General features: G+C 31.3%; 1 protein-coding gene across 1 annotated transcript in view; it reads right to left on the reverse strand.

Moving 5' to 3' along the window:
- Positions 1–8,142, reverse strand: part of LOC127724674 (tubby-related protein 3-like) — a 76,139-nt gene extending 67,997 nt beyond the window's left edge. The window contains exon 1 of the mRNA XM_052231718.1: positions 8,040–8,142. The gene's annotated coding sequence lies outside the window, so the exon portion shown is untranslated. The remainder of the gene's footprint in view (positions 1–8,039) is intronic.
- Between the last annotated feature and the right edge of the window lie 2,904 nt (positions 8,143–11,046).

Here is an 11,046-nt window from a genome sequence, read left to right on the forward strand (position 1 = left end):
ATAGTCGTCAAACTGATATGAACTGATAGTAATGCAACTTCATACAAAATATTATTAATCTATCACAAGTAGATCCTATCAAACTAACTTAAGCAGAAAACTTAATATTGAAAATTGCTAATTAATTCAATTAGGTCACTTTACCATGGCCAAGGGGAAAGAGCCTGGAAATAGTCATCAAACTGATATGTACAGATAGTAATGCAACTTCATAAAAAATATCATTGATCTATCACAAGTAGATCCTATCAAACTAACTTAAGCAGGCAACTTAACAATTGTTGACGCCGTCGCTGGAAAAACAATCCCTATATCTCGCTTTCCGTGAATTTTGTCGTAGGCGAGACAAAATTCAACAAAGCATGACTGTATGGTCTAACAGTGACATGTCATTACAGATCAGCTATTCTAATAATTTCATCCTATTTCATTTTTTATACGACCTTTTGCTGAAGTATATTGGTATGACGTTGGCGTCATCGTCGTCCGAAGACACATTGGTTTTCACACTCTAACTTTAGTTTAAGTGAATGGATCTCTTTGAAATTTTACCATAAGGTTCAATACCACAAAAGGAAGGTGGGGATTGATTTAGGGGGTTATGGAACCAACAGTTAAGGAATTAGGGGCCAAAAAGGGGCCAAAAATAAGCATTTTCTAGTTTCCAGACAATAACTGTGGAACGGTGTATGGATCTCTCTGAAATTATACTACAAGTTTCCATACCACAAAGGGATGGTTAGGATTTGCTTTGGGGGGTTATGGCTCAAACCGTTTAGGAATTAGGGGCAAAAAAGGGGGAAAAACAAGGTTGTCCTGGTTAATGGACAAATACTTTAGTACAAAACATGATTTAAAGCAGTGTAAGGGAGATAAATCAAATACATCATTGAAATTATCTCCCTTACACTGCTTTTAAATTATGTATAAAGTAATGGTTAATGAACAATTAAGATAATTTAAAACAGTGTAAGGGAGGTAATCCAAATACAACGTTTTGGTTACTTCCCTTACACTGCTTTTAAATTATGTTTAAAGAAATGCATATTTATAAAGGAAGACCAGTAAAAATATCTGCAAATGTTGCATCTTTTTTTTTTACAAAAATATCCATATGAAAGATTTGACACTATATTTTAAATTCTATTATAAAATAGATTAAGTTAGCACTATGGTAAATTTAAATGGGTAATTATGGTTGCAAACTCCATTGGAAATTTGAATTGAGATTATAACCATATCTTGAGGGAAAGAATTTTTTGGGGGAAAAAAGGGAGGGGGGTAAAAAGAAATTGTGGGGGGTCAATTTTTTCTCATTTCAGATTTCAGAAATTAAAAAGAATTATTCTTCAAATATTATTTTTTTTTTCAAATTTCAAATATTGAAAAATTTCAAGAAGTAATCTTTAATTGCACAGTATAGCGCATTAGATTTGTAAAATCTTTGACCACATTTATTCATTTGTTATGCCGAATCTAACCGTGTATTTAGATTTTTAATTTTGGGTCCAGTTTTCAAATTTGTCTACATTAAGGTCCAAAGGGTCCAAAATTAAAATTTGTTTGATTTTAACAAAAATTGAATATATGGGGTTATTTGATATGCTGAATCTAAACATGTATTTAGATTTTTGATTTTTGGCCCAGTTTTCAAGTTGGTCCAAATTGGGGTCCAAAATTAAACTTTGTTTGATTTCAACAAAAATTGAATTTAGATTTTTTATTTGTGGACCCCGCTATCAAATTGGTTCATATTGAGGTCAAAAGGGTCCAAAATTAAACTTTGTTTGATTTCATCAAAAATTGAATTATTGGGGTTCTTTGATATGCCAAATCTAACCGTGTATTTAGATTTTAATTTAGGGTCCTGTTTTTTAAATTGGTCTACATTAAGGTCCAAAGGTTCCAAAATTAAACTTAGTTTGATTTTAACAAAAATTGAATTCTTGGGGTTCTTTGATATGCTGAATCTAAACATGTGTTTAGATTTTTGATTATGGGCCCAGTTTTCAAGTTGGTCCAAGTTGGGGTCCAAAATTAAACTTTGTTTGATTTCAACAAAAATTGAATATATGGGGTTATTTGATATGCTGAATCTAAACATGTATTTAGCTTTTAGATTTTTGGCCCAGTTTTCAAGTTGGTCCAAATTGGGGTCCAAAATTAAACTTTGTTTGATTTCAACAAAAATTGAATATATGGGGTTCTTTGATATGCTGAATCTAACCATGTATTTAGATTTTTTATTTGTGGGCCCGCTATCAAATTGGTTCATATTGAGGTCAAAAGGGTCCAAAATTAAACTTTGTTTGATTTCATCAAAAATTGAATTATTGGGTTCTTTGATATGCCAAATCTAACCGTGTTTTTAGATTTTTAATTTTGGGTTCCGTTTTTTAAATTGGTCTACATTAAGGTCCAAAGGGTCCAAAATTAAACTTAGTTTGATTTTAACAAAAATTGAATTCTTGGGGTTCTTTGATATGCTGAATCTAAACATGTGTTTAGATTTTTTATTATGGGCCCAGTTTTCAAGTTGGTCCAAATTGGGGTCAAAAATTAAACTTTTTTTGATTTCAACAAAAATTGAATATATGGGGTTCTTTGATATGCTGAATCTAACCATGTATTTTGATTTTGGACATTGGACCATAATAGGTAAATTAAAAAAATTCAAGTTCTTAGACCACATTCTTTCTGTGTCAGAAACCTATGCTGTGTCAAATATTTAATCACAATCCAAATTCAGAGCTGTATCAAGCTTGAATGTTGTGTCCATACTTGCCCCAACTGTTCAGGGTTCGACCTCTGCGGTCGTATCAAGCTACACTCAGTGAAGCATTTTATTTCTATTTAGTTTTATTTCAGAAATATCTGAAAAGGTAATGAAATAAAATTTTTAAATTTTTATACAAAATATCTGTTTATATTTGTTTTTGTTTATGTTGTAAGATTGGAAAACCATTTCCTTTTCTCATAATCAAGAATGGCAAGTTGATATTTATAATAGTTGTATTCGTAGACAGATAAAAAAATAATAATAATGATAAAAACAAGTTATAAATGAATAAAAAAATTAATTTTCATTTTTACTTTAACATGTCTTAATTTCCAATATTTATACTCCACTTATATATATATACATTTTTTTACATGTGATATTCTAATTGTTTCTATCTAAATTTGATGTACTTTAAATGTTACAAACATAACTGTCATTTAAGGAAACAAGAAATGTTTATTGTAGTCAACAACTACTGGCTCACTTCAAAGGTAACTACGGCAATAAAAATCATGGTGTTCAGCCCTCAATTTAGACTACTAAAACAGTCAATTGGGCGACCTAAAAAGCCCACAATTCACTGTCGGTGGCCATTTAGAGAACATAAATCAATTCTAAACCTGGTTACCGTAAAAATCTCTCTTCCAGATTTTTTTCAGGCCCTATCCCGTTGGCTGTTTTCAAAATACGTTTTACTTTCGGATCAGCAATGGGCTTGCAAATGCGGCAAAGCATTTCATTGACCATGAGTAAAGACAGCCATTGATACAACAACAAACTTTGCTAAACGAAATAAGCTGTTACTTTTTATTAACAACTATCATACATGATTATATATATGTAAGATACTAACTTCAATTCAAGAGAAAAACATTAAGTAATATGCTCTCTTAGAGACTTATGACTAGTCTTCATGTTATGCTCTCATAGCAAATTTCTAAGGCGACCTGAAATTACTGCCTGGAATTTTAAATTGGCCACTGAAATTTTTTATCTGGTGGCCAAATGAAATCCTGATTTTTTAACCTACTTTGAGGGCTGGTGTTGGGAGAAAAGACACCAAAGGTAATAAACAATAAAGGGATTAAATGGAGGAATTACACCAAGTTTCTCCCAAGATTTTGGGTGTGTTGCTGGAGTCTTTTGGTGTGACACCAAGTTTTTACAGAGTGTTTGGAGTATGAGAATCCATACTCTCTGTGTGTACTGCAATTCTCTGAAGGGGTTTTATAAAAAAATCAATTTTATGACAAAAAGGGGACAATATCCTAACAAATTAAAGTGATGGAAATCACTCATGGAAAGATTGAAAGAGTAGTTTGAATAATTTCAAATCATATTTAGGTTTGGTGTGGACAAAAAAAGAACATTTATATAGCACTATTGCTGATAATTGCATTAACTGCATGTCTTTAGAAGGATAAGCACTTTTTCAGTTGATAAAATGAGCTAAATGTGAATCTATGATAGCGGGTCCCTTAATGTGCACAGCAATTTCGTTTAAATTGCAATTTCAAATCTTAACCAAATAATGTTCCCTATTTCATGTTTCACCTTTTACACCTTGTCTTTATTAACAGAAGAAACTACCAAATAAAGATTCTTCTAACAAAGTTTATCAATCATCCTTGTAGGACATGTGACAATTAGATAAACTTGCACTAAGATCTTTATTGTCTTCAAGTTCAAAAATTACTGTAAAAAGGGTTTTTTGGGGACATTTTGTAAGCTGAAACATAGGTATACAATTTTTCTCCTGTAAGAATTGTTTATTGATTTTGAAAAAAAAACTATCATGATTATATGACACTGAAGATTATAAGTTGTAGAGTGTATTTTAATTCAATTTAATATTATCCAGAAAAGGGCATTAAAAATTACTTGAATACCTTTTTTTATATTTAGATTTCATATTTTGTCATTTCCTTTTAAAAAAAGATCTTGTTAATCCTTAATCATTTATCTTTCAGACATAATTTATAGAATCCCTTTATGTAGTTTAGATCAAAAGTAAAAGGCAATGAATACATGTATCATTTCTATATATCAAACATGTAATATATATATTTGTGTATTCAAGAATGAGGTCAAGTATTTGTGTATTGAAATGTATAATGAAGGGTCTGTTTAATTATGTAAGACATGGTTGATTAGTAATTTGGTCAATATGATTGGCATTTAATTAATTTATGCTTGATTAAAATGACAAAAATAGCCTCCAAATTGACAAAATTTAAAGACATGCATACATGTATGTACACAGGAATGAACTGCTGCAAAGATATAACCCAAATTTTTCAAAGTTCATACGTGCATGTGTATACAAAAATTCCACAGAAAGATAATAGATTGATCTTTTTAAAGCATTAATTTGCATCTCTGCCCCTGGCGACAGTTATTTGGGAAAAAATCTCCAAAACGGGCAATAATTTCATTGAAAAGAAAAACTAGAGTACACCTTTTTATGTTCAGGTGTGTTTGAGTAGACTAATCTGTCTTGAAAACGTATAAAAGAAAAATATTTGATACATCATCTGGCTTAAGATTCTATTATTTTTATACATTTAGGCTATAGGTCGATATGATGATTTACGATTATAAAAATTAGGTGGTGTAATGGGGAGATAATTTTGACTTAGTAGAATCCTGACTGCCAGTGTTCCAAGACCAGCGATTTAGTTATTAAATAACAGCGGAATATATACAGTGCTTTTTATTAATATATCATGTATTGGTTTTGTTTGTTGCTATTTCATCTTTTAATTTTGTTTCATGTACGTACAAATGTATAGTGCATTTCTTTCTTTTGTCTTTTGTCAATGTATATTTATTTAACAGAAGTTCCCCTGGAAACTTTGTTATAAACCTGTTCCTGCTGGAACAAATATTCTATACTCTTTATTCCGTTAGGGACAAATACTGTGATTATTGTTCCAGAATATTTATTCAATTTGGAAGTTTATATTATAAAGCCAATATGACAATGAATACAAATAAAAAGAGATGAAAGCATGAATACAACACTATGCACTCAAAGGAAAATTCAAATCGTAAAGCTTTAATATTCATGAGCTGTCAACAATCAACAATGACAAACAAACCAAAACAAGATTCTTCTCAAGACTAAATTTGTTTTTCATGTTGCACCATTTAAATAGACAGGCTTCAAGCTTAAGGGTAAACACTATAGTATGTTATTCAGATGAAAGATTGAAGAAAAACACACAAAAAAGACAATTTTACATCAGATGGTTACAAATTACGACAAAACAAATGCCACTTAAAATATATATTTATTCAAGATAAAAAGGCATGAATTTGACAGATACAAAATATTACAAAGACACAGATACAGCACTAGACATAGTTTATAGACACTAAAATGATATACATGTTTACTAAAAATTTTAAATTAAGAAATAAAAAATAAAATTATGAAAATTTTCATGATATTTTGATAATATGATTAGACTAGATTAAAAATGAGTGAAATTTAACTTGACTAGATTTTACACTGTAGCCTTATATCTTAGGATGACCCACAAAAGTTAGTAAAACTTATTTCCAGTGGGGTCCTTTTATAACGAGACTTCCAGTTTACACCAAGGGTTGGCACATAGAAAATACAAGCACAAATCATTTAGAATTTATCACAGATAAATGGTCAAAGCCCCAGTATAATTAATAAAAAACAAATTCACTATTAAAGATGGATTTAAATTTATCCATCAAAATTTTTTTCACCTGCACTTTAAAATTATATTTTTTAGAGCAACTTTTAATCATGTCTGGTAACGAATTCCAGTCTTTTATTCCATTATAAAAGAAAGTGGTTGATTCACACCCTTTAATTCCTGGTATATAAAAGTTTTTACTACTAGATCTTGTATTGAAAGATGTTTCATTTTTAACAAAATTAGTATGTAAATAATTTGGGCATATATTGTTAAAAACATGATTGAGTCTTAGTTGTTTGACTCTGGGAACAGTATATCTAACGGGAAATGAATCTAATACGCTTTTCAGTATAAAATTGATAAAATCTCGGACTCCCCGAGACTTCCCAAGATTTACGGATTTTAGTAGCGTCTGACTGAAAAACTATCAGAACTGCTCAACAAATAAACCACATAACTCTTATTGTAAATAAATAAAAGTTTTATCATTTAGTAGATATATTTTGTCATATAAAATTACCAAAATAAGTTTGATTTATTTGATGTGAAGTGTTTTATAATAGTTTGGGAATTTGTAAATCATTGTGGCAATGGCTGCCATTTTTTTATTACCTTGTTTGCATTCTGCACAATTCTGTGATGAAATGCTTGCGATTTTAACAAATTTGAAGTGACAGAATACAAGTTTGATACACTAGCATCACTATAAAACTAGTTTGAATGACATTTTATAGATAATATCAGAAATTATTAGGATAATAGCGAGTCCGTTTTTAACACATGTCCGTTTCTGTATCGTATCTTTATTAACTATGGCACGACGATAAAATCGACTACAATCAGGTAGTGTCAAGTCCCGTCAATATATATGTTCCTGTTTGACTCTATTACTAATATTTAAAAAGCCCAATTTCTTGAATTCAATATATGTCACATCTTTCTGGGATGTAATTGCAGAATAAATCTCACAATCTTATTTTGTGCCACTTGAAGTTTATTCTTCATTTGTTTTGATATACCTTCATACCAGCATGCACATGCATAGTCAAAATGACATTGAATCAGGGAAGAGCACAATGTTTTCCTAGATTGAAAATTTAGACACTCTTTGTTTCTATATAAAAATTTAAGCCTTTGATTTACTTTTTTCACTATAGAGTTGACAATAAAATCACCAGTTAGACACTGATCAATTATTATTCCCAAATATTTTACAAAAGTTTTGGATTCAATATTAATACCATTACAGGAGATAGCAAAATCACCCGGTATTAAAGACCGAAGTGTTAAATTAAATTGACAAAAACCTCTCTGACCAAAATTTCCCTATCTCCTCGTCTGAGATTCACAGTCTATCACATGTTTCCTCAGAAGAAGAAGGATTAAAAAGACATGACAGAGAAAAGGTGTCGATATAGCTCAACTTTGGGCCATGTTCATGATGTTGTCATGATCTTCGTAGATACTGCAGATTTTTTTAACTCTTCAAGAAATATTGAATAATTTCTTGTTGGAAAAGCGGATCAAATCCTTTTGTTTGACATTTTCTTCTGTGAAAAGTAGTGATTGATTGAACTTACACTGAATTTAAAAGTAATTTGTACTGGTAACTTATCAGCTGCAGAATACGGTGCCGAATACCTGCGGGATCCGACTTGCAGACAAAAATATTTTGATGCTCGACAGGACTGGATTGGATAATTTGCTCAAATCTCATTGGTTAAAAATCAGATATTAATCTGTAAGTATAGTGAAAAATAATTCAGTGCCGTGTGTAATGTCAAACTTTCATACTTTATATATATCGTACATTTTTATGTTGATTGTTAGTAGTTAAATGAGAGCTTTTTTAAAAAAAAGAGAAAGAATGACTAACAATGCAATGCAATCCCATGCTAAATTTCGTCTGCTGGGATTAGATGATTTCAGAAATCTGTAAACAAAAACGGAGTTATCGGACGTAATAGTGTTTTGTTTGCATTTGTGTTCTGTTTCACGGCTGTCATTCGGTATATCGAGAAAAAATATCAAGAATAAGTAACGGTGTTCAATTATTGCGATTGGATCGTAAATGATCTGGTATTATAGGATCGTGAAGAAATCTTATCGAGAAGATACATGCAACGTCAGTAAATAATCTAACTTTAATGAGGGGCCTGATGGGGGGGGGGGGTCTCATCACGATTCACGAGTTGATTTTTTTGTCAATCACGATTCACAGAAAATAAATTTCCATGATCACGGATCACGAAAATATAAAAAAAAATCTGTAGAAAAACGGATCACGATAGCGAAAATGCGCCGATCACGAAGAACGAAAATAACCCATCAGGCCCCTCTTTAATGTACCTGATTATCATATAACGTATGAACCATTGTTACATGATGACAAATATTGGAAAAAATAAAACTGTCTGTCAAAATGGTTCATTATGATCAGTATCCCACAAACATCAAGGTTTAAAGTACACCGTTTCAAGTAAAGGTGCGTTTACACGATACGATTTTCCTTTCGATTTTCTATCCGATTTGATACCGTCGCACAGGTAAATCGTACAGCGTTCTGTTCACACGATACGATTTTCCATTCGATTTTGAACAGATTTGAACAGGTGCTTTTATGTTTCGACACGCAACAACGTCTGATAATATCTGTACGGCGTGTAATCGGCACGAATTATCTTATTAAATTGAAAATAAATATACTATAATTGAATTCAGTAATGATTAGCGATTGATTAATGACTTTTAACCAGAGGTTCCCAGGAGCCTGTAATCGCCCATATGATTCACACATGTCACATTAGCCAAGAAAAGGTGAAAAATCAACTTTCAATCTTAAAGATTTGACAAATGACAAAAAGCCTCAATAATACTTGTCATTTGAAGTCAAAACCCATTTCAAAGGACCATTCCATCAAATTATGGTTCCAACTATGCCGGTTGTTTCAAACAAGAAGATTAACTTAATGGAAATGTGAACGACGATAACGACGATGGCCACCGGACGCAAACTGATGGCAATAGTTCGCATGACCCTTTGGGGACAGGTGAGCTACAAAATGGACTGAACAAAATGAATCTCCGTGATTGTTTAATCACACAATTTATGACATAATTATCATGACGTAATGAATTGATGACCATTACGTCATTTATCCGAACACGTTGACTCTTTCATCATTTTCCAAAGCCGAAAAGTTACGACATGAAAAGTAAGAGAGCATTGAAATACATTTGTCTGCTATTGCCGCTAAAAGGCGAACGAAAAAAGTCAAGCGGAATTGGACAAAACCATGGCTGGCAAGAAGAACATATCTGGGTGTTTGCCAAACTCAAAGAATTGTCAAATAAAGACAGTGATTCTTTTCGCAACTTTCTGCGATTCAGTCCACAGCAATTTGCTTACCTTTTGATATGGTAAAATACAGTATTAAAAAGATCAGTACCAAAATGCGTACCTGTATCACAGCAGAGGAAAGATTATCACTAATTTTGATATATTTGGCAACAGGTACAGTTATATAAGCCTCGTGTAGTAATTGCTAAAGTTTTGTTGATGTGACTTTCTCGTTTCAATGCTTTTACATTTATCATTTCGGTGTCTTTTATAGCTTACTTTGCGGTATGGGTTTTGTTCATTGTTACAGGCCGTACGATGACCTATATATAATTTGTTAACTTCATTTGGTCTATGGTGGAGTTTTCATATTGACTATCATACCACATCTTTTTAGTTTAACATTAAGATTAAGGGTATTGCTTTAATAAGTAAGAAATAAGTGTGAAAAGGTGTAGGTTGCCATTTATCCATATAATTAATATTTCCAAGAAGCATAACTCTTGTTAAGAATAATTGATCGGCACTGATTTTCGAACTCGTTCAAGACATTGCTGATATAAACCTATGATATAAGTTTCATAAAAGTCTGGGAAGAATTGTACACATGACAGCGCTAACAAGACCGGACAGACGGACGCACGGACGGATGGACGCCCGGTATTTCAATGTCCCCCACAACGCGTTGCGTTGGACACAATAAAATTATTTGCAAAATTTATTGCAGTTTTTTTTGAAAATTTTCTCAAAAAATTGTGATTTGCAGTTTTGAAATTCTAATAAATTAAAAAATAAATTTAAAATATTGAAGTTCAAATGCAAACAGGTATATTAAATATCCATGTCAAAATTAAAAAATAAATCAACAACTCTTTAAATGGTCTTTCGAAAAAATTCAGTAAAAAAAATAGAAAATAAAATGCAATAAAGTCTACTGCGATCAATGTTAAAAAAAATCATCAAAATCTAACCAAAAATGAATTTGTGAGAATTTCTGGAAAAAAGACTTAATTTACAGGGAAAATGTACGAAAATAGTATTATGGTACTTCACTATCTGACAGAATTTTTTTTTAATTTTCTGATACTTAGTTTGACATTACATGAACTGCACTGGTACATTTACCGGCGTTGCCGTCAGAAATACACAGTTTGTCTCAAATAACTTTTTAAAGGAAATACTTTTCGAAAATATTATTTTAACATGAAAAGGGTTACCAAAAGTTTGGGTAGGGTCATAGACTGAGA

The sequence above is a fragment of the Mytilus californianus genome, unplaced genomic scaffold, assembly GCF_021869535.1.
Source record: "Mytilus californianus isolate M0D057914Y unplaced genomic scaffold, xbMytCali1.0.p SCAF_14, whole genome shotgun sequence".
Lineage (NCBI taxonomy): Eukaryota > Metazoa > Mollusca > Bivalvia > Mytilida > Mytilidae > Mytilus > Mytilus californianus.